The sequence below is a fragment of the Genypterus blacodes genome, unplaced genomic scaffold (assembly GCF_046128005.1).
Source record: "Genypterus blacodes isolate CSIRO-AG114 ecotype Tasmania unplaced genomic scaffold, CSIRO-AGI_Gbla_v1 ptg000039l_1, whole genome shotgun sequence".
In the NCBI taxonomy this organism is placed as follows: Eukaryota; Metazoa; Chordata; class Actinopteri; order Ophidiiformes; family Ophidiidae; genus Genypterus; species Genypterus blacodes.
In genome coordinates, this window is record NW_027466852.1 from 2,772,075 (window position 1) to 2,795,764 (window position 23,690).

The 23,690-nt window shown below is 43.0% G+C and overlaps 29 non-coding genes and 1 pseudogene across 29 annotated transcripts; all 30 read left to right on the forward strand.

Moving 5' to 3' along the window:
• The first annotated feature begins 222 nt into the window (after positions 1-222).
• Positions 223-341, forward strand: LOC142998223 (5S ribosomal RNA). The gene has a single exon (XR_012962718.1). It is a non-coding gene; the product is annotated as a 5S ribosomal RNA (ribosomal RNA).
• A 733-nt stretch (positions 342-1,074) lies between these two features.
• Positions 1,075-1,183, forward strand: LOC142998043 (5S ribosomal RNA; annotated as a pseudogene).
• Positions 1,184-1,672: 489 nt separating this feature from the next.
• Positions 1,673-1,791, forward strand: LOC142998668 (5S ribosomal RNA). The gene has a single exon (XR_012962967.1). It is a non-coding gene; the product is annotated as a 5S ribosomal RNA (ribosomal RNA).
• A 489-nt stretch (positions 1,792-2,280) lies between these two features.
• LOC142998622 (5S ribosomal RNA) lies at positions 2,281-2,399 on the forward strand. Its single transcript, XR_012962924.1, has one exon. It is a non-coding gene; the product is annotated as a 5S ribosomal RNA (ribosomal RNA).
• Positions 2,400-2,888: 489 nt separating this feature from the next.
• LOC142998634 (5S ribosomal RNA) lies at positions 2,889-3,007 on the forward strand. The gene has a single exon (XR_012962935.1). It is a non-coding gene; the product is annotated as a 5S ribosomal RNA (ribosomal RNA).
• A 731-nt stretch (positions 3,008-3,738) lies between these two features.
• Positions 3,739-3,857, forward strand: LOC142997079 (5S ribosomal RNA). Its single transcript, XR_012961818.1, has one exon. It is a non-coding gene; the product is annotated as a 5S ribosomal RNA (ribosomal RNA).
• A 489-nt stretch (positions 3,858-4,346) lies between these two features.
• LOC142997111 (5S ribosomal RNA) lies at positions 4,347-4,465 on the forward strand. Its single transcript, XR_012961849.1, has one exon. It is a non-coding gene; the product is annotated as a 5S ribosomal RNA (ribosomal RNA).
• Positions 4,466-5,193: 728 nt separating this feature from the next.
• On the forward strand, positions 5,194-5,312 carry LOC142997091 (5S ribosomal RNA). The gene has a single exon (XR_012961829.1). It is a non-coding gene; the product is annotated as a 5S ribosomal RNA (ribosomal RNA).
• A 489-nt stretch (positions 5,313-5,801) lies between these two features.
• LOC142998831 (5S ribosomal RNA) lies at positions 5,802-5,920 on the forward strand. Its single transcript, XR_012963121.1, has one exon. It is a non-coding gene; the product is annotated as a 5S ribosomal RNA (ribosomal RNA).
• Positions 5,921-6,669: 749 nt separating this feature from the next.
• Positions 6,670-6,788, forward strand: LOC142998737 (5S ribosomal RNA). Its single transcript, XR_012963034.1, has one exon. It is a non-coding gene; the product is annotated as a 5S ribosomal RNA (ribosomal RNA).
• Positions 6,789-7,277: 489 nt separating this feature from the next.
• LOC142997102 (5S ribosomal RNA) lies at positions 7,278-7,396 on the forward strand. The gene has a single exon (XR_012961841.1). It is a non-coding gene; the product is annotated as a 5S ribosomal RNA (ribosomal RNA).
• A 735-nt stretch (positions 7,397-8,131) lies between these two features.
• On the forward strand, positions 8,132-8,250 carry LOC142997114 (5S ribosomal RNA). The gene has a single exon (XR_012961852.1). It is a non-coding gene; the product is annotated as a 5S ribosomal RNA (ribosomal RNA).
• Positions 8,251-8,977: 727 nt separating this feature from the next.
• On the forward strand, positions 8,978-9,096 carry LOC142997127 (5S ribosomal RNA). Its single transcript, XR_012961864.1, has one exon. It is a non-coding gene; the product is annotated as a 5S ribosomal RNA (ribosomal RNA).
• A 509-nt stretch (positions 9,097-9,605) lies between these two features.
• On the forward strand, positions 9,606-9,724 carry LOC142997140 (5S ribosomal RNA). Its single transcript, XR_012961875.1, has one exon. It is a non-coding gene; the product is annotated as a 5S ribosomal RNA (ribosomal RNA).
• Positions 9,725-10,445: 721 nt separating this feature from the next.
• On the forward strand, positions 10,446-10,564 carry LOC142997151 (5S ribosomal RNA). The gene has a single exon (XR_012961886.1). It is a non-coding gene; the product is annotated as a 5S ribosomal RNA (ribosomal RNA).
• Positions 10,565-11,073: 509 nt separating this feature from the next.
• LOC142997162 (5S ribosomal RNA) lies at positions 11,074-11,192 on the forward strand. Its single transcript, XR_012961897.1, has one exon. It is a non-coding gene; the product is annotated as a 5S ribosomal RNA (ribosomal RNA).
• Positions 11,193-11,681: 489 nt separating this feature from the next.
• Positions 11,682-11,800, forward strand: LOC142998620 (5S ribosomal RNA). Its single transcript, XR_012962922.1, has one exon. It is a non-coding gene; the product is annotated as a 5S ribosomal RNA (ribosomal RNA).
• Positions 11,801-12,521: 721 nt separating this feature from the next.
• LOC142997173 (5S ribosomal RNA) lies at positions 12,522-12,640 on the forward strand. The gene has a single exon (XR_012961908.1). It is a non-coding gene; the product is annotated as a 5S ribosomal RNA (ribosomal RNA).
• Positions 12,641-13,129: 489 nt separating this feature from the next.
• Positions 13,130-13,248, forward strand: LOC142997184 (5S ribosomal RNA). The gene has a single exon (XR_012961919.1). It is a non-coding gene; the product is annotated as a 5S ribosomal RNA (ribosomal RNA).
• Positions 13,249-13,971: 723 nt separating this feature from the next.
• Positions 13,972-14,090, forward strand: LOC142997196 (5S ribosomal RNA). The gene has a single exon (XR_012961930.1). It is a non-coding gene; the product is annotated as a 5S ribosomal RNA (ribosomal RNA).
• A 489-nt stretch (positions 14,091-14,579) lies between these two features.
• Positions 14,580-14,698, forward strand: LOC142998648 (5S ribosomal RNA). The gene has a single exon (XR_012962948.1). It is a non-coding gene; the product is annotated as a 5S ribosomal RNA (ribosomal RNA).
• Positions 14,699-15,187: 489 nt separating this feature from the next.
• Positions 15,188-15,306, forward strand: LOC142997081 (5S ribosomal RNA). Its single transcript, XR_012961820.1, has one exon. It is a non-coding gene; the product is annotated as a 5S ribosomal RNA (ribosomal RNA).
• A 723-nt stretch (positions 15,307-16,029) lies between these two features.
• Positions 16,030-16,148, forward strand: LOC142997092 (5S ribosomal RNA). The gene has a single exon (XR_012961830.1). It is a non-coding gene; the product is annotated as a 5S ribosomal RNA (ribosomal RNA).
• Positions 16,149-16,637: 489 nt separating this feature from the next.
• LOC142998649 (5S ribosomal RNA) lies at positions 16,638-16,756 on the forward strand. Its single transcript, XR_012962949.1, has one exon. It is a non-coding gene; the product is annotated as a 5S ribosomal RNA (ribosomal RNA).
• A 721-nt stretch (positions 16,757-17,477) lies between these two features.
• On the forward strand, positions 17,478-17,596 carry LOC142997207 (5S ribosomal RNA). Its single transcript, XR_012961941.1, has one exon. It is a non-coding gene; the product is annotated as a 5S ribosomal RNA (ribosomal RNA).
• A 489-nt stretch (positions 17,597-18,085) lies between these two features.
• LOC142997218 (5S ribosomal RNA) lies at positions 18,086-18,204 on the forward strand. The gene has a single exon (XR_012961952.1). It is a non-coding gene; the product is annotated as a 5S ribosomal RNA (ribosomal RNA).
• A 489-nt stretch (positions 18,205-18,693) lies between these two features.
• On the forward strand, positions 18,694-18,812 carry LOC142998716 (5S ribosomal RNA). Its single transcript, XR_012963014.1, has one exon. It is a non-coding gene; the product is annotated as a 5S ribosomal RNA (ribosomal RNA).
• A 729-nt stretch (positions 18,813-19,541) lies between these two features.
• On the forward strand, positions 19,542-19,660 carry LOC142997229 (5S ribosomal RNA). Its single transcript, XR_012961963.1, has one exon. It is a non-coding gene; the product is annotated as a 5S ribosomal RNA (ribosomal RNA).
• Positions 19,661-20,149: 489 nt separating this feature from the next.
• On the forward strand, positions 20,150-20,268 carry LOC142997241 (5S ribosomal RNA). Its single transcript, XR_012961975.1, has one exon. It is a non-coding gene; the product is annotated as a 5S ribosomal RNA (ribosomal RNA).
• Positions 20,269-20,995: 727 nt separating this feature from the next.
• On the forward strand, positions 20,996-21,114 carry LOC142998659 (5S ribosomal RNA). The gene has a single exon (XR_012962959.1). It is a non-coding gene; the product is annotated as a 5S ribosomal RNA (ribosomal RNA).
• The last annotated feature ends 2,576 nt before the right edge of the window (positions 21,115-23,690 follow it).

The window sequence follows — 23,690 nt, forward strand, 5'->3', positions numbered from 1 at the left end:
TGACACTGGGGTAGAAGACAAGATAAGAAAAAAAAGAGAGAAAAGGAGAGGAAAAGAGGAGAAATTCATTTCTCCTGACCTAACCCTCCATCACCAAAGCTTTAAATGTTGATTTGGATCATAAATTATTTTCCAAAAACGTAGTTTGGTATCTTTGTGTGCACAGTGACTTGACCCGGGTCTGTCTCACCTATAAAGAGCCTGTGTGTGGCTGCACTCCTCGCTTACGGCCATACCACTCTGAACACGCCCGATCTCGTCCGATCTCGGAAGCTAAGCAGGGTCGGGCCGGGTTAGTACTTGGATGGGAGACCGCCTGGGAATACCCGGTGCCGTAAGCATTTTCGCCCTCTAAGCAGCGGGGGGCGCTGTTTCTCCTTCACTGTCATTTCAGGAAATATTATTGCAGCTTTTTACACTTCACTCAATGCTGCACAGCTGTACAAAAGTACAATAACATTTAAAGAGCTTTAAAAAGGAATATAACTGAGAAACTTCTACAATTTGCAAATTAACACTCCCTCTGTCCTGGTATTCTGTATACGCCCCCTCCCCACACACAGAGCGAGAGAGAGAGAGAGAGAGAGAGAGAGAGAGAGAGAGACCGTGTGTGTGTGTGTGTGTGTGTGTGGAAGTGAGGAAAAGCCAAAGATGGTTCCAGCTGGCTTTGAACCCATAAACATTTCAAAAAACATTGAAGTTACATTAGGAAAGATATATGAAAGCACACAATCAGAAAACCAGTATTGTACATGGTCATAATATATGAAGAATAAATGCACATGAGAAGTGAATGAGACGAGCCACTGTGTGATGATGAAGATGATGATGAAGATGATGAAGATGATGATGATGACCATCGTGAGCGTAGGAGTTGTTAGTGGTCACTTTTTATGTTCTATGTGTGGATTATCAGTTTCATGAGGTAAGACTTGACTAACCAGAAATGTGTGTTTCTAATGAAGGCATCATGTTAATTGTGATATTCATGAACTTTAACGTAGTTGTGTGTACACAATGACTTGACCCGGGTCTGTCTCACCTATAAAGAGCCTGTGTGTGGCTGCACTCCTCGTTTACGGCCATACCACTCTGAACACGCCCGATCTCGGAAGCTAAGCAGGGTCGGGCCGGGTTAGTACTTGGATGGGAGACCGCCTGGGAATACCCGGTGCCGTAAGCATTTTTGCCCTCTAAGCAGCGGGGGGCGCTGTTTCTCCTTCACTGTCATTTCAGGAAATATTATTGCAGCTTTTTACACTTCACTCAATGCTGCACAGCTGTACAAAAGTACAATAACATTTAAAGAGCTTTAAAAAGGAATATAACTGAGAACCTCTTTCAATTGGCTAATTATTCAACATCACAATTATATGAACAAAGATGAAGAAAGTTCTACAGCTGTGCAGCATTGAGTGAAGTGTAAAATGCGACAATAATATTTACTAAATGACACTGGGGTAGAAGACAAGATAAGAAAAAAAAGAGAGAAAAGGAGAGGAAAAGAGGAGAAATTCATTTCTCCTGACCTAACCCTCCATCACCAAAGCTTTAAATGTTGATTTGGATCATAAATTATTTTCCAAAAACGTAGTTTGGTATCTTTGTGTGCACAGTGACTTGACCCGGGTCTGTCTCACCTATAAAGAGCCTGTGTGTGGCTGCACTCCTCGCTTACGGCCATACCACTCTGAACACGCCCGATCTCGTCCGATCTCGGAAGCTAAGCAGGGTCGGGCCGGGTTAGTACTTGGATGGGAGACCGCCTGGGAATACCCGGTGCCGTAAGCATTTTCGCCCTCTAAGCAGCGGGGGGCGCTGTTTCTCCTTCACTGTCATTTCAGGAAATATTATTGCAGCTTTTTACACTTCACTCAATGCTGCACAGCTGTACAAAAGTACAATAACATTTAAAGAGCTTTAAAAAGGAATATAACTGAGAACCTCTTTCAATTGGCTAATTATTCAACATCACAATTATATGAACAAAGATGAAGAAAGTTCTACAGCTGTGCAGCATTGAGTGAAGTGTAAAATGCGACAATAATATTTACTAAATGACACTGGGGTAGAAGACAAGATAAGAAAAAAAAGAGAGAAAAGGAGAGGAAAAGAGGAGAAATTCATTTCTCCTGACCTAACCCTCCATCACCAAAGCTTTAAATGTTGATTTGGATCATAAATTATTTTCCAAAAACGTAGTTTGGTATCTTTGTGTGCACAGTGACTTGACCCGGGTCTGTCTCACCTATAAAGAGCCTGTGTGTGGCTGCACTCCTCGTTTACGGCCATACCACTCTGAACACGCCCGATCTCGTCCGATCTCGGAAGCTAAGCAGGGTCGGGCCGGGTTAGTACTTGGATGGGAGACCGCCTGGGAATACCCGGTGCTGTAAGCATTTTTGCCCTCTAAGCAGCGGGGGGCGCTGTTTCTCCTTCACTGTCATTTCAGGAAATATTATTGCAGCTTTTTACACTTCACTCAATGCTGCACAGCTGTACAAAAGTACAATAACATTTAAAGAGCTTTAAAAAGGAATATAACTGAGAACCTCTTTCAATTGGCTAATTATTCAACATCACAATTATATGAACAAAGATGAAGAAAGTTCTACAGCTGTGCAGCATTGAGTGAAGTGTAAAATGCGACAATAATATTTACTAAATGACACTGGGGTAGAAGACAAGATAAGAAAAAAAAGAGAGAAAAGGAGAGGAAAAGAGGAGAAATTCATTTCTCCTGACCTAACCCTCCATCACCAAAGCTTTAAATGTTGATTTGGATCATAAATTATTTTCCAAAAACGTAGTTTGGTATCTTTGTGTGCACAGTGACTTGACCCGGGTCTGTCTCACCTATAAAGAGCCTGTGTGTTGCTGCACTCCTCGTTTACGGCCATACCACTCTGAACACGCCCGATCTCGTCCGATCTCGGAAGCTAAGCAGGGTCGGGCCGGGTAAGTACTTGGATGGGAGACCGCCTGGGAATACCCGGTGCCGTAAGCATTTTCGCCCTCTAAGCACCGGGGGGCGCTGTTTCTCCTTCACTGTCATTTCAGGAAATATTATTGCAGCTTTTTACACTTCACTCAATGCTGCACAGCTGTACAAAAGTACAATAACATTTAAAGAGCTTTAAAAAGGAATATAACTGAGAAACTTCTACAATTTGCAAATTAACACTCCCTCTGTCCTGGTATTCTGTATACCACCCCTCCCCACACACAGAGAGAGAGAGAGAGAGAGAGAGAGAGAGAGAGAGAGAGACCGTGTGTGTGTGTGTGTGTGTGTGTGGAAGTGAGGAAAAGCCAAAGATGGTTCCAGCTGGCTTTGAACCCATAAACATTTGAAAAAACATTGAAGTTACATTAGGAAAGATATATGAAAGCACACAATCAGAAAACCAGTATTGTACATGGTCATAATATATGAAGAATAAATGCACATGAGAAGTGAATGAGACGAGCCACTGTGTGATGATGAAGATGATGATGAAGATGATGAAGATGATGATGATGACCATCGTGAGCGTAGGAGTTGTTAGTGGTCACTTTTTATGTTCTATGTGTGGATTATCAGTTTCATGAGGTAAGACTTGACTAACCAGAAATGTGTGTTTCTAATGAAGGCATCATGTTAATTGTGATATTCATGAACTTTAACGTAGTTGTGTGTACACAATGACTTGACCCGGGTCTGTCTCACCTATAAAGAGCCTGTGTGTGGCTGCACTCCTCGTTTACGGCCATACCACTCTGAACACGCCCGATCTCGTCCGATCTCGGAAGCTAAGCAGGGTCGGGCCGGGTTAGTACTTGGATGGGAGACCGCCTGGGAATACCCGGTGCCGTAAGCATTTTTGCCCTCTAAGCAGCGGGGGGCGCTGTTTCTCCTTCACTGTCATTTCAGGAAATATTATTGCAGCTTTTTACACTTCACTCAATGCTGCACAGCTGTACAAAAGTACAATAACATTTAAAGAGCTTTAAAAAGGAATATAACTGAGAACCTCTTTCAATTGGCTAATTATTCAACATCACAATTATATGAACAAAGATGAAGAAAGTTCTACAGCTGTGCAGCATTGAGTGAAGTGTAAAATGCGACAATAATATTTACTAAATGACACTGGGGTAGAAGACAAGATAAGAAAAAAAAGAGAGAAAAGGAGAGGAAAAGAGGAGAAATTCATTTCTCCTGACCTAACCCTCCATCACCAAAGCTTTAAATGTTGATTTGGATCATAAATTATTTTCCAAAAACGTAGTTTGGTATCTTTGTGTGCACAGTGACTTGACCCGGGTCTGTCTCACCTATAAAGAGCCTGTGTGTGGCTGCAGTCCTCGTTTACGGCCATACCACTCTGAACACGCCCGATCTTGTCCGATCTCGGAAGCTAAGCAGGGTCGGGCCGGGTTAGTACTTGGATGGGAGACCGCCTGGGAGTACCCGGTGCTGTAAGCATTTTTGCCCTCTAAGCAGCGGGGGGCGCTGTTTCTCCTTCACTGTCATTTCAGGAAATATTATTGCAGCTTTTTACACTTCACTCAATGCTGCACAGCTGTACAAAAGTACAATAACATTTAAAGAGCTTTAAAAAGGAATATAACTGAGAAACTTCTACAATTTGCAAATTAACACTCCCTCTGTCCTGGTATTCTGTATACGCCCCCTCCCCACACACAGAGAGAGAGAGAGAGAGAGAGAGAGAGAGAGAGACCGTGTGTGTGTGTGTGTGTGTGTGTGTGGAAGTGAGGAAAAGCCAAAGATGGTTCCAGCTGGCTTTGAACCCATAAACATTTCAAAAAACATTGAAGTTACATTAGGAAAGATATATGAAAGCACACAATCAGAAAACCAGTATTGTACATGGTCATAATATATGAAGAATAAATGCACATGAGAAGTGAATGAGACGAGCCACTGTGTGATGATGAAGATGATGATGAAGATGATGAAGATGATGATGATGACCATCGTGAGCGTAGGAGTTGTTAGTGGTCACTTTTTATGTTTCTATGTGTGGATTATCAGTTTCATGAGGTAAGACTTGACTAACCAGAAATGTGTGTTTCTAATGAAGGCATCATGTTAATTGTGATATTCATGAACTTTAACGTAGTTGTGTGTACACAATGACTTGACCCGGGTCTGTCTCACCTATAAAGACCCTTTGTGTGGCTGCACTCCTCGTTTACGGCCATACCACTCTGAACACGCCCGATCTCGTCCGATCTCGGAAGCTAAGCAGGGTCGGGCCGGGTTAGTACTTGGATGGGAGACCGCCTGGGAATACCCGGTGCCGTAAGCATTTTTGCCCTCTAAGCAGCGGGGGGCGCTGTTTCTCCTTCACTGTCATTTCAGGAAATATTATTGCAGCTTTTTACACTTCACTCAATGCTGCACAGCTGTACAAAAGTACAATAACATTTAAAGAGCTTTAAAAAGGAATATAACTGAGAACCTCTTTCAATTGGCTAATTATTCAACATCACAATTATATGAACAAAGATGAAGAAAGTTCTACAGCTGTGCAGCATTGAGTGAAGTGTAAAATGCGACAATAATATTTACTAAATGACACTGGGGTAGAAGACAAGATAAGAAAAAAAAGAGAGAAAAGGAGAGGAAAAGAGGAGAAATTCATTTCTCCTGACCTAACCCTCCATCACCAAAGCTTTAAATGTTGATTTGGATCATAAATTATTTTCCAAAAACGTAGTTTGGTATCTTTGTGTGCACAGTGACTTGACCCGGGTCTGTCTCACCTATAAAGAGCCTGTGTGTGGCTGCACTCCTCGTTTACGGCCATACCACTCTGAACACGCCCGATCTCGTCCGATCTTGGAAGCTAAACAGGGTCGGGCCGGGTTAGTACTTGGATGGGAGACCGCCTGGGAATACCCGGTGCCGTAAGCATTTTCGCCCTCTAAGCAGCGGGGGGCGCTGTTTCTCCTTCACTGTCATTTCAGGAAATATTATTGCAGCTTTTTACAATTCACTCAATGCTGCACAGCTGTACAAAAGTACAATAACATTTAAAGAGCTTTAAAAAGGAATATAACTGAGAAACTTCTACAATTTGCAAATTAACACTCCCTCTGTCCTGGTATTCTGTATACGCCCCCTCCCCACACACAGAGAGAGAGAGAGAGAGAGAGAGAGAGAGAGAGAGAGAGAGAGAGAGAGAGAGACCGTGTGTGTGTGTGTGTGTGTGTGTGTGTGGAAGTGAGGAAAAGCCAAAGATGGTTCCAGCTGGCTTTGAACCCATAAACATTTGAAAAAACATTGAAGTTACATTAGGAAAGATATATGAAAGCACACAATCAGAAAACCAGTATTGTACATGGTCATAATATATGAAGAATAAATGCACATGAGAAGTGAATGAGACGAGCCACTGTGTGATGATGAAGATGATGATGAAGATGATGAAGATGATGATGATGACCATCGTGAGCGTAGGAGTTGTTAGTGGTCACTTTTTATGTTCTATGTGTGGATTATCAGTTTCATGAGGTAAGACTTGACTAACCAGAAATGTGTGTTTCTAATGAAGGCATCATGTTAATTGTGATATTCATGAACTTTAACGTAGTTGTGTGTACACAATGACTTGACCCGGGTCTGTCTCACCTATAAAGAGCCTGTGTGTGGCTGCACTCCTCGTTTACGGCCATACCACTCTGAACACGCCCGATCTCGTCCGATCTCGGAAGCTAAGCATGGTCGGGCCGGGTTAGTACTTGGATGGGAGACCGCCTGGGAATACCCGGTGCCGTAAGCATTTTTGCCCTCTAAGCAGCGGGGGGCGCTGTTTCTCCTTCACTGTCATTTCAGGAAATATTATTGCAGCTTTTTACACTTCACTCAATGCTGCACAGCTGTACAAAAGTACAATAACATTTAAAGAGCTTTAAAAAGGAATATAACTGAGAACCTCTTTCAATTGGCTAATTATTCAACATCACAATTATATGAACAAAGATGAAGAAAGTTCTACAGCTGTGCAGCATTGAGTGAAGTGTAAAATGCGACAATAATATTTACTAAATGACACTGGGGTAGAAGACAAGATAAGAAAAAAAAGAGAGAAAAGGAGAGGAAAAGAGGAGAAATTCATTTCTCCTGACCTAACCCTCCATCACCAAAGCTTTAAATGTTGATTTGGATCATAAATTATTTTCCAAAAACGTAGTTTGGTATCTTTGTGTGCACAGTGACTTGACCCGGGTCTGTCTCACCTATAAAGAGCCTGTGTGTGGCTGCACTCCTCGTTTACGGCCATACCACTCTGAACACGCCCGATCTCGTCCGATCTCGGAAGCTAAGCAGGGTCGGGCCGGGTTAGTACTTGGATGGGAGACCGCCTGGGAATACCCGGTGCCGTAAGCATTTTCGCCCTCTAAGCAGCGGGGGGCGCTGTTTCTCCTTCACTGTCATTTCAGGAAATATTATTGCAGCTTTTTACACTTCACTCAATGCTGCACAGCTGTACAAAAGTACAATAACATTTAAAGAGCTTTAAAAAGGAATATAACTGAGAAACTTCTACAATTTGCAAATTAACACTCCCTCTGTCCTGGTATTCTGTATACGCCCCCTCCCCACACACAGAGAGAGAGAGAGAGAGAGAGAGAGAGAGAGAGAGAGAGACCGTGTGTGTGTGTGTGTGTGTGTGTGTGTGGAAGTGAGGAAAAGCCAAAGATGGTTCCAGCTGGCTTTGAACCCATAAACATTTCAAAAAACATTGAAGTTACATTAGGAAAGATATATGAAAGCACACAATCAGAAAACCAGTATTGTACATGGTCATAATATATGAAGAATAAATGCACATGAGAAGTGAATGAGACGAGCCACTGTGTGATGATGAAGATGATGATGAAGATGATGAAGATGATGATGATGACCATCGTGAGCGTAGGAGTTGTTAGTGGTCACTTTTTATGTTCTATGTGTGGATTATCAGTTTCATGAGGTAAGACTTGACTAACCAGAAATGTGTGTTTCTAATGAAGGCATCATGTTAATTGTGATATTCATGAACTTTAACGTAGTTGTGTGTACACAATGACTTGACCCGGGTCTGTCTCACCTATAAAGAGCCTGTGTGTGGCTGCACTCCTCGTTTACGGCCATACCACTCTGAACACGCCCGATCTCGTCCGATCTCGGAAGCTAAGCAGGGTCGGGCCGGGTTAGTACTTGGATGGGAGACCGCCTGGGAATACCCGGTGCCGTAAGCATTTTCGCCCTCTAAGCAGCGGGGGGCGCTGTTTCTCCTTCACTGTCATTTCAGGAAATATTATTGCAGCTTTTTACACTTCACTCAATGCTGCACAGCTGTACAAAAGTACAATAACATTTAAAGAGCTTTAAAAAGGAATATAACTGAGAAACTTCTACAATTTGCAAATTAACACTCCCTCTGTCCTGGTATTCTGTATACGCCCCCTCCCCACACAGAGAGAGAGAGAGAGAGAGAGAGAGAGAGAGAGAGAGACCGTGTGTGTGTGTGTGTGTGTGTGTGGAAGTGAGGAAAAGCCAAAGATGGTTCCAGCTGGCTTTGAACCCATAAACATTTCAAAAAACATTGAAGTTACATTAGGAAAGATATATGAAAGCACACAATCAGAAAACCAGTATTGTACATGGTCATAATATATGAAGAATAAATGCACATGAGAAGTGAATGAGACGAGCCACTGTGTGATGATGAAGATGATGATGAAGATGATGAAGATGATGATGATGACCATCGTGAGCGTAGGAGTTGTTAGTGGTCACTTTTTATGTTCTATGTGTGGATTATCAGTTTCATGAGGTAAGACTTGACTAACCAGAAATGTGTGTTTCTAATGAAGGCGTCATGTTAATTGTGATATTCATGAACTTTAACGTAGTTGTGTGTACACAATGACTTGACCCGGGTCTGTCTCACCTATAAAGACCCTTTGTGTGGCTGCACTCCTCGTTTACGGCCATACCACTCTGAACACGCCCGATCTCGTCCGATCTCGGAAGCTAAGCAGGGTCGGGCCGGGTTAGTACTTGGATGGGAGACCGCCTGGGAATACCCGGTGCCGTAAGCATTTTCGCCCTCTAAGCAGCGGGGGGCGCTGTTTCTCCTTCACTGTCATTTCAGGAAATATTATTGCAGCTTTTTACACTTCACTCAATGCTGCACAGCTGTACAAAAGTACAATAACATTTAAAGAGCTTTAAAAAGGAATATAACTGAGAACCTCTTTCAATTGGCTAATTATTCAACATCACAATTATATGAACAAAGATGAAGAAAGTTCTACAGCTGTGCAGCATTGAGTGACGTGTAAAATGCAACAAAAATATTTACTAAATGACACTAATATTTACTAAATGACACTGGGGTAGAAGACAAGATAAGAAAAAAAAGAGAGAAAAGGAGAGGAAAAGAGGAGAAATTCATTTCTCCTGACCTAACCCTCCATCACCAAAGCTTTAAATGTTGATTTGGATCATAAATTATTTTCCAAAAACGTAGTTTGGTATCTTTGTGTGCACAGTGACTTGACCCGGGTCTGTCTCACCTATAAAGAGCCTGTGTGTGGCTGCACTCCTCGTTTACGGCCATACCACTCTGAACACGCCCGATCTCGTCCGATCTCGGAAGCTAAGCAGGGTCGGGCCGGGTTAGTACTTGGATGGGAGACCGCCTGGGAATACCCGGTGCCGTAAGCATTTTCGCCCTCTAAGCAGCGGGGGGCGCTGTTTCTCCTTCACTGTCATTTCAGGAAATATTATTGCAGCTTTTTACACTTCACTCAATGCTGCACAGCTGTACAAAAGTACAATAACATTTAAAGAGCTTTAAAAAGGAATATAACTGAGAAACTTCTACAATTTGCAAATTAACACTCCCTCTGTCCTGGTATTCTGTATACGCCCCCTCCCCACACACAGAGAGAGAGAGAGAGAGAGAGAGAGAGAGACCGTGTGTGTGTGTGTGTGTGTGTGTGGAAGTGAGGAAAAGCCAAAGATGGTTCCAGCTGGCTTTGAACCCATAAACATTTCAAAAAACATTGAAGTTACATTAGGAAAGATATATGAAAGCACACAATCAGAAAACCAGTATTGTACATGGTCATAATATATGAAGAATAAATGCACATGAGAAGTGAATGAGACGAGCCACTGTGTGATGATGAAGATGATGATGAAGATGATGAAGATGATGATGATGACCATCGTGAGCGTAGGAGTTGTTAGTGGTCACTTTTTATGTTCTATGTGTGGATTATCAGTTTCATGAGGTAAGACTTGACTAACCAGAAATGTGTGTTTCTAATGAAGGCGTCATGTTAATTGTGATATTCATGAACTTTAACGTAGTTGTGTGTACACAATGACTTGACCCGGGTCTGTCTCACCTATAAAGAGCCTGTGTGTGGCTGCACTCCTCGTTTACGGCCATACCACTCTGAACACGCCCGATCTCGTCCGATCTCGGAAGCTAAGCAGGGTCGGGCCGGGTTAGTACTTGGATGGGAGACCGCCTGGGAATACCCGGTGCCGTAAGCATTTTTGCCCTCTAAGCAGCGGGGGGCGCTGTTTCTCCTTCACTGTCATTTCAGGAAATATTATTGCAGCTTTTTACACTTCACTCAATGCTGCACAGCTGTACAAAAGTACAATAACATTTAAAGAGCTTTAAAAAGGAATATAACTGAGAACCTCTTTCAATTGGCTAATTATTCAACATCACAATTATATGAACAAAGATGAAGAAAGTTCTACAGCTGTGCAGCATTGAGTGAAGTGTAAAATGCAACAAAAATATTTACTAAATGACACTAATATTTACTAAATGACACTGGGGTAGAAGACAAGATAAGAAAAAAAAGAGAGAAAAGGAGAGGAAAAGAGGAGAAATTCATTTCTCCTGACCTAACCCTCCATCACCAAAGCTTTAAATGTTGATTTGGATCATAAATTATTTTCCAAAAACGTAGTTTGGTATCTTTGTGTGCACAGTGACTTGACCCGGGTCTGTCTCACCTATAAAGAGCCTGTGTGTGGCTGCACTCCTCGTTTACGGCCATACCACTCTGAACACGCCCGATCTCGTCCGATCTCGGAAGCTAAGCAGGGTCGGGCCGGGTTAGTACTTGGATGGGAGACCGCCTGGGAATACCCGGTGCCGTAAGCATTCTTGCCCTCTAAGCAGCGGGGGGCGCTGTTTCTCCTTCACTGTCATTTCAGGAAATATTATTGCAGCTTTTTACACTTCACTCAATGCTGCACAGCTGTACAAAAGTACAATAACATTTAAAGAGCTTTAAAAAGGAATATAACTGAGAACCTCTTTCAATTGGCTAATTATTCAACATCACAATTATATGAACAAAGATGAAGAAAGTTCTACAGCTGTGCAGCATTGAGTGAAGTGTAAAATGCGACAATAATATTTACTAAATGACACTGGGGTAGAAGACAAGATAAGAAAAAAAAGAGAGAAAAGGAGAGGAAAAGAGGAGAAATTCATTTCTCCTGACCTAACCCTCCATCACCAAAGCTTTAAATGTTGATTTGGATCATAAATTATTTTCCAAAAACGTAGTTTGGTATCTTTGTGTGCACAGTGACTTGACCCGGGTCTGTCTCACCTATAAAGAGCCTGTGTGTGGCTGCACTCCTCGTTTACGGCCATACCACTCTGAACACGCCCGATCTCGTCCGATCTCGGAAGCTAAGCAGGGTCGGGCCGGGTTAGTACTTGGATGGGAGACCGCCTGGGAAAACCCGGTGCCGTAAGCATTTTCGCCCTCTAAGCAGCGGGGGGCGCTGTTTGTCCTTCACTGTCATTTCAGGAAATATTATTGCAGCTTTTTACACTTCACTCAATGCTGCACAGCTGTACAAAAGTACAATAACATTTAAAGAGCTTTAAAAAGGAATATAACTCAGAAACTTCTACAATTTGCAAATTAACACTCCCTCTGTCCTGGTATTCTGTATACGCCCCCTCCCCACACACAGAGAGAGAGAGAGAGAGAGAGAGAGAGAGAGACCGTGTGTGTGTGTGTGTGTGTGTGGAAGTGAGGAAAAGCCAAAGATGGTTCCAGCTGGCTTTGAACCCATAAACATTTGAAAAAACATTGAAGTTACATTAGGAAAGATATATGAAAGCACACAATCAGAAAACCAGTATTGTACATGGTCATAATATATGAAGAATAAATGCACATGAGAAGTGAATGAGACGAGCCACTGTGTGATGATGAAGATGATGATGAAGATGATGAAGATGATGATGATGACCATCGTGAGCGTAGGAGTTGTTAGTGGTCACTTTTTATGTTCTATGTGTGGATTATCAGTTTCATGAGGTAAGACTTGACTAACCAGAAATGTGTGTTTCTAATGAAGGCATCATGTTAATTGTGATATTCATGAACTTTAACGTAGTTGTGTGTACACAATGACTTGACCCGGGTCTGTCTCACCTATAAAGAGCCTGTGTGTGGCTGCACTCCTCGTTTACGGCCATACCACTCTGAACACGCCCGATCTCGTCCGATCTCGGAAGCTAAGCAGGGTCGGGCCGGGTTAGTACTTGGATGGGAGACCGCCTGGGAATACCCGGTGCCGTAAGCATTTTTGCCCTCTAAGCAGCGGGGGGCGCTGTTTCTCCTTCACTGTCATTTCAGGAAATATTATTGCAGCTTTTTACACTTCACTCAATGCTGCACAGCTGTACAAAAGTACAATAACATTTAAAGAGCTTTAAAAAGGAATATAACTGAGAACATCTTTCAATTGGCTAATTATTCAACATCACAATTATATGAACAAAGATGAAGAAAGTTCTACAGCTGTGCAGCATTGAGTGAAGTGTAAAATGCGACAATAATATTTACTAAATGACACTGGGGTAGAAGACAAGATAAGAAAAAAAAGAGAGAAAAGGAGAGGAAAAGAGGAGAAATTCATTTCTCCTGACCTAACCCTCCATCACCAAAGCTTTAAATGTTGATTTGGATCATAAATTATTTTCCAAAAACGTAGTTTGGTATCTTTGTGTGCACAGTGACTTGACCCGGGTCTGTCTCACCTATAAAGAGCCTGTGTGTGGCTGCACTCCTCGTTTACGGCCATACCACTCTGAACACGCCCGATCTCGTCCGATCTCGGAAGCTAAGCAGGGTCGGGCCGGGTTAGTACTTGGATGGGAGACCGCCTGGGAATACCCGGTGCCGTAAGCATTTTCGCCCTCTAAGCAGCGGGGGGCGCTGTTTCTCCTTCACTGTCATTTCAGGAAATATTATTGCAGCTTTTTACACTTCACTCAATGCTGCACAGCTGTACAAAAGTACAATAACATTTAAAGAGCTTTAAAAAGGAATATAACTCAGAAACTTCTACAATTTGCAAATTAACACTCCCTCTGTCCTGGTATTCTGTATACGCCCCCTCCCCACACACAGAGAGAGAGAGAGAGAGAGAGAGAGAGAGAGACCGTGTGTGTGTGTGTGTGTGTGTGTGGAAGTGAGGAAAAGCCAAAGATGGTTCCAGCTGGCTTTGAACCCATAAACATTTCAAAAAACATTGAAGTTACATTAGGAAAGATATATGAAAGCACACAATCAGAAAACCAGTATTGTACATGGTCATAATATATGAAGAATAAATGCACATGAGAAGTGAATGAGACGAGCCACTGTGTGATGATGAAGATGATGATGAAGATGATGAAGATGATGATGATGACCATCGTGAGCGTAGGAGTTGTTAGTGGTCACTTTTTATGTTCTATGTGTGGATTATCAGTTTCATGAGGTAAGACTTGACTAACCAGAAATGTGTGTTTCTAATGAAGGCATCATGTTAATTGTGATATTCATGAACTTTAACGTAGTTGTGTGTACACAATGACTTGACCCGGGTCTGTCTCACCTATGAAGAGCCTGTGTGTGGCTGCACTCCTCGTTTACGGCCATACCACTCTGAACACGCCCGATCTCGTCCGATCTCGGAAGCTAAGCAGGGTCGGGCCGGGTTAGTACTTGGATGGGAGACCGCCTGGGAATACCCGGTGCCGTAAGCATTTTCGCCCTCTAAGCAGCGGGGGGCGCTGTTTCTCCTTCACTGTCATTTCAGGAAATATTATTGCAGCTTTTTACACTTCACTCAATGCTGCACAGCTGTACAAAAGTACAATAACATTTAAAGAGCTTTAAAAAGGAATATAACTGAGAACCTCTTTCAATTGGCTAATTATTCAACATCACAATTATATGAACAAAGATGAAGAAAGTTCTACAGCTGTGCAGCATTGAGTGAAGTGTAAAATGCGACAATAATATTTACTAAATGACACTGGGGTAGAAGACAAGATAAGAAAAAAAAGAGAGAAAAGGAGAGGAAAAGAGGAGAAATTCATTTCTCCTGACCTAACCCTCCATCACCAAAGCTTTAAATGTTGATTTGGATCATAAATTATTTTCCAAAAACGTAGTTTGGTATCTTTGTGTGCACAGTGACTTGACCCGGGTCTGTCTCACCTATAAAGAGCCTGTGTGTGGCTGCACTCCTCGTTTACGGCCATACCACTCTGAACATGCCCGATCTCGTCCGATCTCGGAAGCTAAGCAGGGTCGGGCCGGGTTAGTACTTGGATGGGAGACCGCCTGGGAATACCCGGTGCCGTAAGCATTTTCGCCCTCTAAGCAGCGGGGGGCGCTGTTTCTCCTTCACTGTCATTTCAGGAAATATTATTGCAGCTTTTTACACTTCACTCAATGCTGCACAGCTGTACAAAAGTACAATAACATTTAAAGAGCTTTAAAAAGGAATATAACTGAGAACATCTTTCAATTGGCTAATTATTCAACATCACAATTATATGAACAAAGATGAAGAAAGTTCTACAGCTGTGCAGCATTGAGTGAAGTGTAAAATGCGACAATAATATTTACTAAATGACACTGGGGTAGAAGACAAGATAAGAAAAAAAAGAGAGAAAAGGAGAGGAAAAGAGGAGAAATTCATTTCTCCTGACCTAACCCTCCATCACCAAAGCTTTAAATGTTGATTTGGATCATAAATTATTTTCCAAAAACGTAGTTTGGTATCTTTGTGTGCACAGTGACTTGACCCGGGTCTGTCTCACCTATAAAGAGCCTGTGTGTGGCTGCACTCCTCGTTTACGGCCATACCACTCTGAACACGCCCGATCTCGTCCGATCTCGGAAGCTAAGCAGGGTCGGGCCGGGTTAGTACTTGGATGGGAGACCGCCTGGGAATACCCGTTGCCGTAAGCATTTTCGCCCTCTAAGCAGCGGGGGGCGCTGTTTCTCCTTCACTGTCATTTCAGGAAATATTATTGCAGCTTTTTACACTTCACTCAATGCTGCACAGCTGTACAAAAGTACAATAACATTTAAAGAGCTTTAAAAAGGAATATAACTCAGAAACTTCTACAATTTGCAAATTAACACTCCCTCTGTCCTGGTATTCTGTATACGCCCCCTCCCCACACACAGAGAGAGAGAGAGAGAGAGAGAGAGAGAGAGACCGTGTGTGTGTGTGTGTGTGTGTGTGGAAGTGAGGAAAAGCCAAAGATGGTTCCAGCTGGCTTTGAACCCATAAACATTTCAAAAAACATTGAAGTTACATTAGGAAAGATATATGAAAGCACACAATCAGAAAACCAGTATTGTACATGGTCATAATATATGAAGAATAAATGCACATGAGAAGTGAATGAGACGAGCCACTGTGTGATGATGAAGATGATGATGAAGATGATGAAGATGATGATGATGACCATCGTGAGCGTAGGAGTTGTTAGTGGTCACTTTTTATGTTCTATGTGTGGATTATCAGTTTCATGAGGTAAGACTTGACTAACCAGAAATGTGTGTTTCTAATGAAGGCATCATGTTAATTGTGATATTCATGAACTTTAACGTAGTTGTGTGTACACAATGACTTGACCCGGGTCTGTCTCACCTATGAAGAGCCTGTGTGTGGCTGCACTCCTCGTTTACGGCCATACCACTCTGAACACGCCCGATCTCGTCCGATCTCGGAAGCTAAGCAGGGTCGGGCCGGGTTAGTACTTGGATGGGAGACCGCCTGGGAATACCCGGTGCCCTAAGCATTTTCGCCCTCTAAGCAGCGGGGGGCGCTGTTTCTCCTTCACTGTCATTTCAGGAAATATTATTGCAGCTTTTTACACTTCACTCAATGCTGCACAGCTGTACAAAAGTACAATAACATTTAAAGAGCTTTAAAAAGGAATATAACTGAGAACCTCTTTCAATTGGCTAATTATTCAACATCACAATTATATGAACAAAGATGAAGAAAGTTCTACAGCTGTGCAGCATTGAGTGAAGTGTAAAATGCGACAATAATATTTACTAAATGACACTGGGGTAGAAGACAAGATAAGAAAAAAAAGAGAGAAAAGGAGAGGAAAAGAGGAGAAATTCATTTCTCCTGACCTAACCCTCCATCACCAAAGCTTTAAATGTTGATTTGGATCATAAATTATTTTCCAAAAACGTAGTTTGGTATCTTTGTGTGCACAGTGACTTGACCCGGGTCTGTCTCACCTATAAAGAGCCTGTGTGTGGCTGCACTCCTCGTTTACGGCCATACCACTCTGAACATGCCCGATCTCGTCCGATCTCGGAAGCTAAGCAGGGTCGGGCCGGGTTAGTACTTGGATGGGAGACCGCCTGGGAATACCCGGTGCCGTAAGCATTTTCGCCCTCTAAGCAGCGGGGGGCGCTGTTTCTCCTTCACTGTCATTTCAGGAAATATTATTGCAGCTTTTTACACTTCACTCAATGCTGCACAGCTGTACAAAAGTACAATAACATTTAAAGAGCTTTAAAAAGGAATATAACTCAGAAACTTCTACAATTTGCAAATTAACACTCCCTCTGTCCTGGTATTCTGTATACGCCCCCTCCCCACACACAGAGAGAGAGAGAGAGAGAGAGAGAGAGAGACCGTGTGTGTGTGTGTGTGTGTGTGTGGAAGTGAGGAAAAGCCAAAGATGGTTCCAGCTGGCTTTGAACCCATAAACATTTCAAAAAACATTGAAGTTACATTAGGAAAGATATATGAAAGCACACAATCAGAAAACCAGTATTGTACATGGTCATAATATATGAAGAATAAATGCACATGAGAAGTGAATGAGACGAGCCACTGTGTGATGATGAAGATGATGATGAAGATGATGAAGATGATGATGATGACCATCGTGAGCGTAGGAGTTGTTAGTGGTCACTTTTTATGTTCTATGTGTGGATTATCAGTTTCATGAGGTAAGACTTGACTAACCAGAAATGTGTGTTTCTAATGAAGGCATCATGTTAATTGTGATATTCATGAACTTTAACGTAGTTGTGTGTACACAATGACTTGACCCGGGTCTGTCTCACCTATGAAGAGCCTGTGTGTGGCTGCACTCCTCGTTTACGGCCATACCACTCTGAACACGCCCGATCTCGTCCGATCTCGGAAGCTAAGCAGGGTCGGGCCGGGTTAGTACTTGGATGGGAGACCGCCTGGGAATACCCGGTGCCGTAAGCATTTTCGCCCTCTAAGCAGCGGGGGGCGCTGTTTCTCCTTCACTGTCATTTCAGGAAATATTATTGCAGCTTTTTACACTTCACTCAATGCTGCACAGCTGTACAAAAGTACAATAACATTTAAAGAGCTTTAAAAAGGAATATAACTGAGAACCTCTTTCAATTGGCTAATTATTCAACATCACAATTATATGAACAAAGATGAAGAAAGTTCTACAGCTGTGCAGCATTGAGTGAAGTGTAAAATGCGACAATAATATTTACTAAATGACACTGGGGTAGAAGACAAGATAAGAAAAAAAAGAGAGAAAAGGAGAGGAAAAGAGGAGAAATTCATTTCTCCTGACCTAACCCTCCATCACCAAAGCTTTAAATGTTGATTTGGATCATAAATTATTTTCCAAAAACGTAGTTTGGTATCTTTGTGTGCACAGTGACTTGACCCGGGTCTGTCTCACCTATAAAGAGCCTGTGTGTGGCTGCACTCCTCGTTTACGGCCATACCACTCTGAACACGCCCGATCTCGTCCGATCTCGGAAGCTAAGCAGGGTCGGGCCGGGTTAGTACTTGGATGGGAGACCGCCTGGGAATACCCGGTGCCGTAAGCATTTTCGCCCTCTAAGCAGCGGGGGGCGCTGTTTCTCCTTCACTGTCATTTCAGGAAATATTATTGCAGCTTTTTACACTTCACTCAATGCTGCACAGCTGTACAAAAGTACAATAACATTTAAAGAGCTTTAAAAAGGAATATAACTGAGAACCTCTTTCAATTGGCTAATTATTCAACATCACAATTATATGAACAAAGATGAAGAAAGTTCTACAGCTGTGCAGCATTGAGTGAAGTGTAAAATGCGACAATAATATTTACTAAATGACACTGGGGTAGAAGACAAGATAAGAAAAAAAAGAGAGAAAAGGAGAGGAAAAGAGGAGAAATTCATTTCTCCTGACCTAACCCTCCATCACCAAAGCTTTAAATGTTGATTTGGATCATAAATTATTTTCCAAAAACGTAGTTTGGTATCTTTGTGTGCACAGTGACTTGACCTGGGTCTGTCTCACCTATAAAGAGCCTGTGTGTGGCTGCACTCCTCGTTTACGGCCATACCACTCTGAACACGCCCGATCTCTTCCGATCTCGGAAGCTAAGCAGGGTAGGGCTGGGTTAGTACTTGGATGGGAGACCGCCTGGGAATACCCGGTGCCGTAAGCATTTTCGCCCTCTAAGCAGCGGGGGGCGCTGTTTCTCCTTCACTGTCATTTCAGGAAATATTATTGCAGCTTTTTACACTTCACTCAATGCTGCACAGCTGTACAAAAGTACAATAACATTTAAAGAGCTTTAAAAAGGAATATAACTGAGAAACTTCTACAATTTGCAAATTAACACTCCCTCTGTCCTGGTATTCTGTATACGCCCCCTCCCCACACACAGAGAGAGAGAGAGAGAGAGAGAGAGAGAGAGAGAGAGACCGTGTGTGTGTGTGTGTGTGTGTGTGGAAGTGAGGAAAAGCCAAAGATGGTTCCAGCTGGCTTTGAACCCATAAACATTTCAAAAAACATTGAAGTTACATTAGGAAAGATATATGAAAGCACACAATCAGAAAACCAGTATTGTACATGGTCATAATATATGAAGAATAAATGCACATGAGAAGTGAATGAGACGAGCCACTGTGTGATGATGAAGATGATGATGAAGATGATGAAGATGATGATGATGACCATCGTGAGCGTAGGAGTTGTTAGTGGTCACTTTTTATGTTCTATGTGTGGATTATCAGTTTCATGAGGTAAGACTTGACTAACCAGAAATGTGTGTTTCTAATGAAGGCATCATGTTAATTGTGATATTCATGAACTTTAACGTAGTTGTGTGTACACAATGACTTGACCCGGGTCTGTCTCACCTATGAAGAGCCTGTGTGTGGCTGCACTCCTCGTTTACGGCCATACCACTCTGAACACGCCCGATCTCGTCCGATCTCGGAAGCTAAGCAGGGTCGGGCCGGGTTAGTACTTGGATGGGAGACCGCCTGGGAATACCCGGTGCCGTAAGCATTTTCGCCCTCTAAGCAGCGGGGGGCGCTGTTTCTCCTTCACTGTCATTTCAGGAAATATTATTGCAGCTTTTTACACTTCACTCAATGCTGCACAGCTGTACAAAAGTACAATAACATTTAAAGAGCTTTAAAAAGGAATATAACTGAGAACCTCTTTCAATTGGCTAATTATTCAACATCACAATTATATGAACAAAGATGAAGAAAGTTCTACAGCTGTGCAGCATTGAGTGAAGTGTAAAATGCGACAATAATATTTACTAAATGACACTGGGGTAGAAGACAAGATAAGAAAAAATAGAGAGAAAAGGAGAGGAAAAGAGGAGAAATTCATTTCTCCTGACCTAACCCTCCATCACCAAAGCTTTAAATGTTGATTTGGATCATAAATTATTTTCCAAAAACGTAGTTTGGTATCTTTGTGTGCACAGTGACTTGACCCGGGTCTGTCTCACCTATAAAGAGCCTGTGTGTGGCTGCACTCCTCGTTTACGGCCATACCACTCTGAACACGCCCGATCTCGTCCGATCTCGGAAGCTAAGCAGGGTCGGGCCGGGTTAGTACTTGGATGGGAGACCGCCTGGGAATACCCGGTGCCGTAAGCATTTTCGCCCTCTAAGCAGCGGGGGGCGCTGTTTCTCCTTCACTGTCATTTCAGGAAATATTATTGCAGCTTTTTACACTTCACTCAATGCTGCACAGCTGTACAAAAGTACAATAACATTTAAAGAGCTTTAAAAAGGAATATAACTGAGAAACTTCTACAATTTGCAAATTAACACTCCCTCTGTCCTGGTATTCTGTATACGCCCCCTCCCCACACACAGAGAGAGAGAGAGAGAGAGAGAGAGAGAGAGAGAGAGACCGTGTGTGTGTGTGTGTGTGTGTGGAAGTGAGGAAAAGCCAAAGATGGTTCCAGCTGGCTTTGAACCCATAAACATTTCAAAAAACATTGAAGTTACATTAGGAAAGATATATGAAAGCACACAATCAGAAAACCAGTATTGTACATGGTCATAATATATGAAGAATAAATGCACATGAGAAGTGAATGAGACGAGCCACTGTGTGATGATGAAGATGATGATGAAGATGATGAAGATGATGATGATGACCATCGTGAGCGTAGGAGTTGTTAGTGGTCACTTTTTATGTTCTATGTGTGGATTATCAGTTTCATGAGGTAAGACTTGACTAACCAGAAATGTGTGTTTCTAATGAAGGCATCATGTTAATTGTGATATTCATGAACTTTAACGTAGTTGTGTGTACACAATGACTTGACCCGGGTCTGTCTCACCTATAAAGAGCCTGTGTGTGGCTGCACTCCTCGTTTACGGCCATACCACTCTGAACACGCCCGATCTCGTCCGATCTCGGAAGCTAAGCAGGGTCGGGCTGGGTTAGTACTTGGATGGGAGACCGCCTGGGAATACCCGGTGCCGTAAGCATTTTTGCCCTCTAAGCAGCGGGGGGCGCTGTTTCTCCTTCACTGTCATTTCACGAAATATTATTGCAGCTTTTTACACTTCACTCAATGCTGCACAGCTGTACAAAAGTACAATAACATTTAAAGAGCTTTAAAAAGGAATATAACTGAGAACCTCTTTCAATTGGCTCATTATTCAACATCACAATTATATGAACAAAGATGAAGAAAGTTCTACAGCTGTGCAGCATTGAGTGAAGTGTAAAATGCGACAATAATATTTACTAAATGACACTGGGGTAGAAGACAAGATAAGAAAAAAAAGAGAGAAAAGGAGAGGAAAAGAGGAGAAATTCATTTCTCCTGACCTAACCCTCCATCACCAAAGCTTTAAATGTTGATTTGGATCATAAATTATTTTCCAAAAACGTAGTTTGGTATCTTTGTGTGCACAGTGACTTGACCCGGGTCTGTCTCACCTATAAAGAGCCTGTGTGTGGCTGCACTCCTCGTTTACGGCCATACCACTCTGAACACGGAAGTAAGAGGAGGTGTGTGTTAGCTCCAGGCGTGCGTGTATTTTGACTGATCCTGTGCGGCAATTTTGATTTTGAGTTTGAACTGTGGCGTTTCTTTAAGCCCAGATTTTTCGTTTCTTTGATAGCTCGGTTTTTGGAGCCACCCCCAGCAGTTTTGACTGTCTGGGGGACACTTTAAGTTATTTATTTGTTTGTTTGGCTTATGTTTTCCGGATGGAAAATAGTTTAAACTGTGCTCCAAGTATGGTGAGAACCAGAGGAAAGGGAGCCAGAGTCGCTGCACCGGGCCCGGACCGGACGGCCGAGGCAAACGAGCCGATGGTGAAAGACGATCGGGCGTACAGGACCGTGGACGGTCAGAATATGACGGGAGAAATGGAGGACACACGTGCGGTGACAGCTCCTGACGTAGCCGAAAATGCGGAAGGAGGAAGAGGGCAGGAGAGAGAAATCATCAGAGAGGAAGAGATACGGATTATTAAGGATAAAGCTGAAGAGTTTCAGCAAAATTTAACGCTCGCCCTGGAGCTGATTGGAGAAGATAAAGTGACCGCAATGGAGCTGATCCAGGCAATACAAGACACTTGTGGGAAAATCATCGCCTGCCGGTACACGGGCAGAAATAAATATGAGATCACAATGAATCACCCGAAGGGGAAAGAAAGACTATTGGACGGCATAAAAATTGGACAGACCGCGATCATGTCCAAGGAGTTATGTAATGATGAGCTGGTGGTCTCGTTTCTGGGGCTGCCGGCGTATATCACGGACAGCGTCATTCTGGGCAAGCTGAACAGCTGGGGAGTGAGTGCAGTATCCCCGATCATCAGGAGAATGTGGCCGGGAACTAGAATTGCTGACGGAACAAGATACGTGAAAGTTAAATTCACGGAGACGGTCCAATCACTTCCATATTCGACCAAGTTTGAGACGGCTTTTGGAGCAGAGTTCTTCAGAGTTTTGCACGACAAACAGGTGAAAGTGTGCAGACAGTGCATACAGACTGGTCATATCCTGAGGGACTGTCCAGATTTCCTTTGTAGAAAATGTGGAGAGCAGGGGCACTATGCAAGGGAGTGCATGGGCAGAGGGAACAAATGCCAGAGCTGCAAAAAGGAGAGCAGCAGATGTGTTTGTGAGGACGTTGATCATGCTCCAGGGACGGGAGGAAAGCAACGTGAGGAGCAGGAAGAATCGAGAGAGAATATCTCTGAGAGGGAGGAGACCGAGAAGGATCGTGCGGAGGGGGAAGCGGAGAAAGGAAGAGACATACTGGAGTCGGACGGAGAGCAAGGAATGGAGGTGAGAGGATCGACAGCTGAGGTGCCGGGACATGTAGACGCAGCAGAGGGGCAGAGTGTGGATACATCGGAGAGAAAGGAGAGGAAGGTGAAAATTGTTCAACTTCAGCGGCCCCCAGAATCAGACTCAGAGATATGCTTGACGGGGTCTCAAGAGTCGGGGAACTCGGAGTCTGATATGGACCTCGGAAACAGCCAGGAGCTGGGGAAGAGAAGACTGCAATGGATGCTGAAGACAAGGGGATCAAAAAGAGGAAAAAGTAAGACGTGAACTGTAGCATAAAGATGATGGGCCTGATTTATCTCTATGTATTTACAATGTTAAAAATACTATCGCAAAACACAAACGGCTTAAGATGTATTAACAAGATGAGAGATGTTTTAAGGGTGGATACTTTTGACATCCTCTGTGTACAAGAGACTAAGTGGACAAGGGAGTGGAGAAGCTATCTGAGGGATACATGGGCTGGAAAAGTGTGGGCAAACAACGGTGTAAATGGACGAGCCGGAGTCGCTATTTTTGCTAAAGGAGATAAGATCCAAAATGTTAAGGAAATAGTGAAGGATGATGAGGGAAGGGTGATCGGTATTGAATTTATTTACAGGAATGTGCTTTACAAACTTTTGAATATTTATGCACCGAATGAGGACAACAAGCGTGGAATTTTCTTTGATCAACTAAAACCGCATTTGGGAGGGAACATTTGTGTAGTGGGGGATTTTAACTGTGCACTTACGAGGTTGGTACGGTGGCCGAG